This window comes from Pyrgilauda ruficollis, unplaced genomic scaffold (genome assembly GCF_017590135.1).
Source record: "Pyrgilauda ruficollis isolate IOZ18807 unplaced genomic scaffold, ASM1759013v1 scaffold213, whole genome shotgun sequence".
Taxonomy (NCBI): Eukaryota; Metazoa; Chordata; class Aves; order Passeriformes; family Passeridae; genus Pyrgilauda; species Pyrgilauda ruficollis.
In genome coordinates, this window is record NW_024520651.1 from 362,385 (window position 1) to 372,109 (window position 9,725).

The 9,725-nt window shown below is 39.4% G+C and overlaps 1 long non-coding RNA gene across 1 annotated transcript; it reads right to left on the reverse strand.

Moving 5' to 3' along the window:
• Positions 1-1,521: 1,521 nt before the first annotated feature.
• Positions 1,522-6,145, reverse strand: LOC121353950. Its single transcript, XR_005955219.1, has 3 exons — positions 5,733-6,145; positions 2,830-3,862; positions 1,522-2,487 (listed from the first exon to the last, which is right to left on the reverse strand). It is a non-coding gene; the product is annotated as an uncharacterized LOC121353950 (long non-coding RNA).
• Between the last annotated feature and the right edge of the window lie 3,580 nt (positions 6,146-9,725).

The following is a 9,725-nucleotide window of genomic DNA, read 5'->3' on the forward strand; positions in this document are numbered from 1 at the left end:
TTCAGCAACAGTCACACACTATTGAGAGGAAAATAAGGGAATATAATTATTAAAAACAAGACCATATGATAGCTACTGCATGTTTTCACCACAGCATCACTGAATGGCGGTTATTCTGGAAAAAAGATCCAGTGGAGATTCTGCTTAATTTGGGGTTTGGTGCAGAAGAACCTGATGTCCACAAAAAAATCCCTTCTCGCTTCCTCAGTGGCATTTCTGTGGCAAAAGGATTTGACATCCAAGCCTTTTTGGAAGCTCAGAAGAAGCAGATGGACATTGAGAGGCCAAACCTATATGGTAAGGAGAAACATTTCGGCAAAAGGAGAAGTTTCAGCCATAAATAGTGTGGGAACTGAGAGGGTGGAGAAGAAGAGGCTTATGAAAGAAAATTCATAAAGAAGAGATGTATTTAGGAGACATTGAGGAGCCCTTTGTGACATGACATGTGATAAATAGGTGTGATTCATGCTGATAAAATTGAAACAGTAATCAATATGCATATAGTAATCAATATTTGGAGATAACAAAATGGTTAAAAAGGTAAAAAGCTAAGAAAGCGGAGGGGAAGGGTCCGCCCCCCCCCCTTTATCTTCTGCAGATGTTTGAGGCAGGAAAAGGAGTCAGATAAAGTTTGCTAAAATTAACTGAAAGAAGGAAAACTTGGGTAGAAATCAGAAATATGTTAATTTACAAGATTTATTATATTGGCTTATATAATTTTGGTTTTGGCATATATGATATTAGCTTGGTGCGCATGAGTAACCCAAAGGTGAAATAAAGGATAGCTGAGGAAGAGGAGCAGCCTTCATCTGGACAACCCCCAAAGAGTGGTGCGACCCCCTAAAAGATGGTGGCGCATGCGCAGTGAAGATGGAGATCAGGGTGGAGACACCAGTGTGATGAATCGAAAATAGGAGGGGATGCTGATAATAGACAGTATAAAGGGGGGAATTTTGGGCTTGGCAAACTTGTACATGAGGTGGCAGGGGTCCCAAGGCCCTCGTACTCTGTACCCCGCGGTAATTTTGCTTATGCGTCATTACCCGAACCAGATTATATTTTATTATAACCAAATTATACTGCCAATTTATTGAATGTATTCAATTTTATATATTTTCAACTATTTCATTTAAATTTCATTAAAATTATTGTTACATTTAATTTTGTTTGGCCTTTTATTTTGTGATTGGATAATTGAGTGAACATAACAACACTTCCTGATACGACTGAAGTAATGTTTAGCTCCACTCATCTATGGACTCTGATTTATGTGCTGAAGCTACCAGCTTGTGGCACTTTTAAAAAAAACTGCATGTCGTCTGTAAGACCTACCCCACAATCAGAGACAATCATAGATAGTCCCTGGTGTGGCAGAGGCTGCAGAATTAAATGTGTCCATTGACTCAGTCATTTCACCAGCAGTACACTAATATGTACCAACCATCACTGGTGATGTAAGTCAATAGAGAATATTGGAACAAAACACGCGAGACTCCATTTTGTTCATGCAGGAAGAGCCCTTCTTTATTCACATAACTCATTTTTATACAGTTTTACAGACCTTGTGTGTGACTCCAATTGGTTAGTAGCTTTCTTGCCAATTACTCTGTTGGTTAGTAAGAGGTATTTTACTTGTCCATCAAATCTCTCTATTCTTAAATTGTTTACATATTTTCTTCACTGATTCTCATGGGACAGATTTAATGTTTATGCAGGTGCTAGTTATTTTTCACCCAGGAATAGATTGTTGTGTTAACAGACTATTCATACCAGGACTATTTGCAGAAGGGAACTTGCAAAGTACTAGCTTTGTTTAGAGGAAATGACAGGCCAGCCATTGATCTAACAGAGCAGGCCTGATTTTATGAGGCCTTTCTTTTCTAATTTTTCTACCTGACAGCAACATCTCCCAGTTTTTGTTAATTTAAAAAAGGCCCATGCATTCTGATGTTGAAACAGTTGGTTCTTGTGAGAGTATTATTTCATTACGGTCATCACTGGTTATCTATTAGATATGGCATAAAACACATAAAAACCAGATTACAATCAACAAAACTTATCAAATTCTACCATGTCATTGATAGAGGGTTTCACAGTGTGAGAAAACAAAATAACAATGTCCAATGTCTCTTAGAGAAATGGAAATAAATGACCATTGTTTTAAGTCCAAATAGTTGAGACTCAGGAGAAAGTCTATCAGCTGGAAATGTTCATCGTTGATGTCACGGAATATCTTCCTTGATCCTGGAACAGGGAATAGCTGAAGAAGGTTAGTAGAAACACTATAACATTATGATGACATGAGGCTTTTGTCAGCATATTTCCTCTTTAAGTTTCCAGACACAGCTATGTCTTGGTAGTCCTGCTTCTGTTCCTGTTCTGGCCACAAAGGCTGCAAGGTGATTAGATTATTTCTCTTTTCACTGGGCCTCATTTTTTTCAGAGGCAATCGGTATCTGATCAAATGAACAGGTGACTGCTTTGAACCTGTCGATGATAAAAAACACAAGCATACATTCTCCTTAAGTTAATGAATCAATGAGGCTTTGCTGTGGTACATTCAATTAAGATTTAGATTTTATGATATTTTTTTCAAATTTCTAATGCACATATTGCATTATTAGAGTGTTCTTAAGGCATGAAATTCCCCTTCTTTTTGTTTTTTCAAAATGACATGTATGTCTTTGGTTATGAGCGTGAAGAAACATCAAAACAAAACAATGCGTGTGGTGAACAAGAAACCGATGGCAATTAGTAATTAATTAGATAATATATGCAATCAATAACACATGTGAAATTAGATAATTATCAAGCACTAAAACACTGTACCGTTATCCCAGCGACTGCAACAGCTGATAAAGTTCAAATCAGTGGAGAATTGGATAATCATGTTCAGATAATGATTCTCCAAGCTCACTTTAAAAATAAGTCCAGCTGTCATGTGTAGAGGGTCAAACTGCCAAGCTAAAGTGACTTGAATATTATTTTGATGCAGAAAACACCTGGGTCAGTTGGCACACATCCCGTCCAGGTAGAGCCAAGGTCTGGCCACAGCTTAAGCTTGGTGGGACTTACGTAAACCATTTTAAAAACATGTCTTTAATAATAGCAGGTATAAGATGTCAGCACAGAACAAAAAGAAGGATCCTAAAAATGACATATGTCTTGTAGGTTCTCCAGATCTCCTCTGGTCTGGTTGGGAAGATCCTGAGGTGTGTCTCTGTTAAAAGTCTCTTTTCCCCAACCCAGCAGCTGAAGAAGGAGTTGAGAAGTCTTCAGTTGTCATTCTCAAGGTTGTTTATTATTTCTTTATCTCAAACATTTTCTGTCTGGCCTGCCAAGGTCTGTTCTGCAGGTTGGTCCGAGGAACACCCTCTGCCTCTCGGGCTGGCACTATCTTTTATACTAAAAACTACGTATACTATGTTTACAATTATGTTCCAATACCTATCACCTATGTTAGACAGTGACTTTCTACTCTAAACCAATGTGAATGCCAACATCATCCTGAACATGGATGCCAGGGAGAAGAAAGAAGAAGGACAGGGCATGCCCAAATCCCTCCATCTTGGAACCCCTGACCCCCATGTAAAGAATTCCAAACCCTCCTGTACCATGCTCCAAAATTTTCCCCTTCACCCTGTGATTGCTACTACTATGCTACATAAACTTTTGTGACTTGTAATTCTTCATATAACATTGGTAATTTGCTCCATGAGTTGAGATCAAATTCCCAGGTGTCTTTGGCTTTCTGCCAGGGTCTCCAAGGGCTTTGAGACATCCAGGGCATCCAGAGAGATGTCCTGGGTTCTGACATTAGGTGTTGATCACACAAGGAGATGTAAAAACGGATGAGAGCTGGCTAAAAATATAACAAGACCTTATAAATAAAGCATATCAGAGAAATCAGTAAATTCACATTATACAATCAATGTTATCAACAGCAAGTGTCTGAAGGAGTTAAGACGACATTTTTTAAACATTTGTGAATCAATGAAACAGAACAAAAACTTTGAACAGTTTAATGTTAAAAACAATCACTATTTATCAGCATTACCTATAGAAGACAAAACCAGCAGAGACTGTAATGAAGAACAGAACTTTCTGTGAAATTGATGATGCAATGAACTGCATCTTTTTCCACTCACAAACAGGTGTTTATCAGTGTGTCAGCTCAGCTGTTTTAATTGAAGCTGTCTTATCTCTCTAGGAAAATTACTACATATCTTGTAGTTTAGACAAATGACTTTTAACAAAACTTAGGATAATTTATATTAAATAACACTAAAATTTGAAATGAATGAACTTTGACAGAAAGAAATAATAAACTTAATTTAAACAGAATACCAAAGTGATAAAATACAATTTGAGTACTTAGACCTAAACATAGTGAAACTTAACTTTACCTGATCTTAGCAACACTTAACTTATTGAAGCTTAATATCTATAAAAGTTTTAAGTTATTTTGATACTATTAATATCAAAGATGCTAAAAATTTAAACAATTTATGCTTAAAATGAAAACAGAATGATTTTGCAGAAGGAATTACCAAGAGGGTGTGGTAAAGCCATTGTAATTTTATGTGAAGTATATATGGGTATAGATAATAGCTTATAGTTTTAATTGCTGCAAATAATCTTGGAAACATCAATTTCTAATTATTATAGCAAAAGCCAACAGCATTACAGCCATGTCACAGTTCACAGAAACAGCTTTGAATTCCTCCAGTAAAAACTGTAAAAATCACTTTTTTGGTTTTTTTCCATCGGGGATGCTCCGGGCCACGGCGGAGGAACTGGAACTGGAACAACCCCAGGAAGGTGGGGAGAGAGCGGGGGGACAAAGCACCTGCAGGGAAAGGGGCGGGGGAGCAGAGGGGGAAAGCCGTTGCGCTGCAGGAAAACTAGCTGCCTGCTGGAGGCGAGCGGGGGCGGGGAGGAGGGTACTGAGCTCTCTCCGAACCGGAAGGGGAGCGGGAGGGCCGATCTGGCCCACACCGCCGCTGCGGCTAATTAACACCATGAAAAACCCCAATTTAAGCTGCTAAAGAATAAAACGATGCTAAAGAATAAAAAGTCTGCACTCAGTTTCCATCCTCCCAAATACCCACAGCAGGAATTCGGCTGCCCGGCGGGTGGAAAAAGCTAATCTTTTATTCTTCCAAATTAGGTGGATTTTTTGTGACTTAATTCCGTTACTTAACAAAATATTTTACAAGGAAAGACAATATGTAAGAATGAGTGGGTTTCCCCAGGGCGCCCGCCCGCTGATGTTACTTAAGTATTTTCGGTGTGAATGACTTGTTAGTGAGGAAGGGGAAAGTTTGCATGTCCACCTGGAAAAACCTTGTACTGCCAAAACGGAGCGGGAGCAGCGGGGCTGGGCCACTTGTGGCAACCCCCCAGTGCAAACAGCTCCCAGTTCCATATCCAGGCACCTTGTCCTTTGTTTTTCCTGGGCTCGGTGTGTAATGGATTGCCGCTGCTAGAACCCAGCTGCCGGTTGAGCCTGGGACACCTCCCAGTCGGCCGGCAGCCATGCCGCAAAGGTCGGTTGAGCCAGGCTGCTGGAGTGTGTAAAAGAAGGGAGCAAAAATCGGAGCACGAGCTTGAACTCCACTAAACACACTCATCAAATCAGGGGCCAGCCCCTGGACTACACAGCACAATAAAAGAGGTATCAGCATATACTTAACGTGTTTTTTCTCCTCTCCTTTTCCCAGTATACTGACCTGTGTATGTACTATAACTTTATTCTCATGGGAGATTTGCACTGTATTTCTCCCCGGTATTTTTACCTCTGTCAACTCAAAGTCCGGACTGCTCTCCGCAGCCACGCTTCCTCACACGTGTGTCCGTTCATGTACATTCGTGTACGCTCCGTGCCACGGGTATTCCACAGCGTATTTTCCCACGACTCTTTTTGGACTCTGTCTCCTTGGTTCTCATGTGGCTGTATTCTCTCCCATAACTCATGGCTGCGCCTCTGCAGCTCGCTGGTCACGTGTCCCCTATATCCCGGTTCTTCAGACCATGCTGTATTCTGCGGTTCAGTCACTGTCTGCTCTCCCAGGAAGCACTTCCCAGGAGCTGTATTTGTTTCGGTGCGTCCCTTGCCGACCTGTGGCCCTGTGGACTCACTGCTCAGGTCTCGCTCTACCGGTTGGTTCTTTTCTTGCTTATTTCATGCCATCTCACGGCTGGACGTAGCTGTAGCTTTTTGCTACTTCGTATATTCGTAGTTTCTGAGTTTCGTCTCACTGCAGGCTGTGGCTCACAGCAGGGCATTTGTCTGCAATCAATCAGCTCTTTCGCTGCAGGCTGTTCACTCGCGACTTTGCGTATTGTGTTCCCGTTTTGGCTTGGTTTGTGTTGTTTTTTGCGGCAGGATCAGCCATCGGCTCCCATTATCATGTCAGTGTCACCAGATATTGGAACAAAAGACATGAGAATCCATTTTCTTCATGCAGGAAGAGCCCTTCTTTATTCACATAACTCATTTTTATACAGTTTTACAGACCTTGTGTGTGACTCCAATTGGTTAGTAGCTTTCTTGCCAATTACTCTGTTGGTTAGTAAGAGGTATTTTACTTGTCCATCAAATCTCTCTATTCTTAAATTGTTTACATATTTTCTTCACTGATTCTCATGGGACAGATTTAATGTTTATGCAGGTGCTAGTTATTTTTCACCCAGGAATAGATTGTTATGTTAACAAACTATTCATACCAGGACTATTTGCAGAAGGGAACTTGCAAAGTACTAGCTTTGTTTAGAGGAAATGACAGGCCAGCCATTGATCTAACAGAGCAGGCCTGATTTTGTGAGGCCTTTCTTTTGTAATTTTTCTACCGGACTGCAACAGAGAAGATACGGAATTCAGCCAGGCCAGATGTGGGCCAGATATTCTGTTTCACCCTTGGTGGATTCCTCTCACGGGACAATGTTCAGAGCAAGATATTAACTTCCTGTGACTAGAAGTGCCAGAGCTTGTGCATTAGACCCTAACTAGAATCTAACAGTTTTGTGGTTCAAATATGCGTTAAAGGTAGATGAGGATCATATTTTAAGTACAACAAATTCCTTTTTCAAAATTGCACCACTTAAAGTGCACAGTCTGGAGTTTTATTAATTTAGATGCTTTTAATTCTTGTTTTGTGCATGTTGCTATTGAGAAATGAATACAAGGTCTTCACCCTGAAGATATTTCTGCATTAAAATGGCATTGTTAATCCACTGGTATATCATACATCTGCAAAGTCCCTTTTTGACATCATATTGCCACAAGTTGTAGAACAGGACAGCCAGATGGCTCTTGAAATCTTCTGTTTACTGAAGATGCTCAGTGAAGCAGGATCTCTCACACAGCCCATGTATTGTGTAGAAATGCACCAAGCAAGAAGTAAGGATGGAATAAGAATTGAAAGTGAAGTGAAAGTGAAAAATGTGATCCCCCTTCTCCCCCCCAGTCCGTCTCCTTTTACAGCAAGGCCTGCGCACACATTTCAATATTTACTTGCAAACCAATACATAAAACAGGTTTCTCAGCTCTCACTTTATTTCGCTCCTTAGAGAGAGGGAAGAGAGGGATCTGAGCTATTGGGTGTGAGTGGATGGAGATGTATTTGATGAGAGAACTTTTAAGTAGATAAGAAATTGGTTGGATGAATGTAGTAGTAGTCAATGGCTCAGTCCCAATGGACTCTGGGATCCAATGCAACTTCAGCAGATTTGCAGATGACACCAAGCTGGGTGGTACAGTTGACACACCTGAAGAACAGGATGTCATCCAGGGGAACCTGGACAAACTCAAGAAGTGGTCCTGTGGGAATCCCATGGAGTTTAATAAAACCAAGAGTAAGATGCTGCCTCTGGCTCAGGCTGGGGGATGAACAGATTGAGAGCAGTTCTGCCAAAAAAGAATAGGGGGTGTTGATGGATGAGAGTCTGGACAGGACCCAAGAATGTGTGCTTGCAGCCCAGAGAGCCAAATGTGTCTTTGGCTGCATCAAATTAAGCATGGCCAGCAGGCTGAGGGACGTGATTCTGACCCTCTGCTTTGCTCTACTGAGATCCCATCTGGAGGGCTGCATCCAGCTCTGGGCCCCCCAAGCCAGAAAGGACCTATTAGAGTGAGTCGAAAGGAAGGTTACGAAGATGATCAGAGGGATGGAGCTTTTAGGAAAAAAAAGAGAAAATGCTATGATGAAAAGCTAAGAGAGTTGGGATTGTTCAGCCTGAAGAAGAGAAGGCTTCAGAATGACCTAGTTCCCTTCAGTACTGGAAGACAAGAAGACCGATGAGAGACTTTTTTTAATATCATGTAGTGATGGGATTTGGGAGAATGGCTTCAAACTGAAGAGAATAGGTTTGGATTAGGTGTTAGGAAGAAATCCTTTACTGTTGTGTTGGTGAGGCACTGGAACAAGTTGCCCAAGGAAGTTGTGGATGCCCCATCCCTGGAAGAGTTCCAGGCCAGGTTAGATGGAGCTCTGAGCAACTTGCTGTGCTGCACTGAAAGATGTCCCTGCCCGGGGCAGGAGAGTTGGAATTAGATAGTTTTTAAGGTTTCTTCCAACCCAAGACATTCTATGATCATATTATGTTGGATGGAAACTAGGAAGGTAGAGAATTAGACAGGAATGAGAGCAGAGAAAAAGCCTTTGAGGGAAGAAGTTTACATAGTGTAAGTAGACAGTCAGTAACCAAGGTGTAATTTCATTACTTGTTGTGTTTGTTTTGGTTTAGGGCAAATTTGGTAAAAAATTTGAAAGGGTTTTTTTTTTTTTTTTTTAGAAAACAGATTTAAGATTAAGTCCTTAGATTAAGTCTTAATTGGTTTGGGAAAAGATTTTTTGGAGAAAAGTGGAAAAATCGTTTCTTTAATAGGCAAAATATATTTTAGTATAAAAAATGAATAATATTGAACAATAAAATATTTTATTGCTCTAAAAGAGATGATAAGTTTAGAAAGTTTTCTTTGTGGCTTGTAGTTTGGCTTATTCAGTCTTTTATTGGTCTTTTTGGTGTTGGAAATGTTGTGGGTCAGCCTTGATTTGGTGGGCTACAGGTGTGACCTGTTGGTGCTTTTTTAGGTGTTTACAGTAGGTTTAAATAGTTCTAAGAAAAAGAGAAACTATAGTTTAGGGAATTATTTTTGCTTTAGTTAGCTAAAACCTAATTAAAAGTGATGGAAAGCTCTGTCTTGTTGTTTGTATAGTTGCAGTTAACATAGTTTAGGAGTAGCAATGTGGAGAAGTTAGTGTAGTTTTTGAAAATAAACTTTGTGCTTTTTTCCCCCTCTTTTTTACTCTTAGAATTAGTTTTAAAGGTGCAAAACTTATTTTTGGGCTAAATAGATGAAAGGGGATCTAAGTATTATAAAGTTACTTTAGGACATTCTACTCTTTATTTTCATATTGTCATCTTATTATTAAAATGAATATGTATTTTAACTCTATAAACACATACATTATATATATAGTATATAGATTATACATATAGTATATAGCTATATATAGATAATGGTAATAAAATTTAGTAAATAGTGATATTTATACTTACATAAATATTTATTATTTATATTATATTAAATTTTTATTTAATAATTAGATTTTTTGAGGTATGTACTGTGTTGCTTTATTTTTTTGTATTATTTATTATGTGTAACTTGGTTTTTGAGTAAAGACTATTTTAGGAATTGGTTTGTATTTAAGGCAGAATTA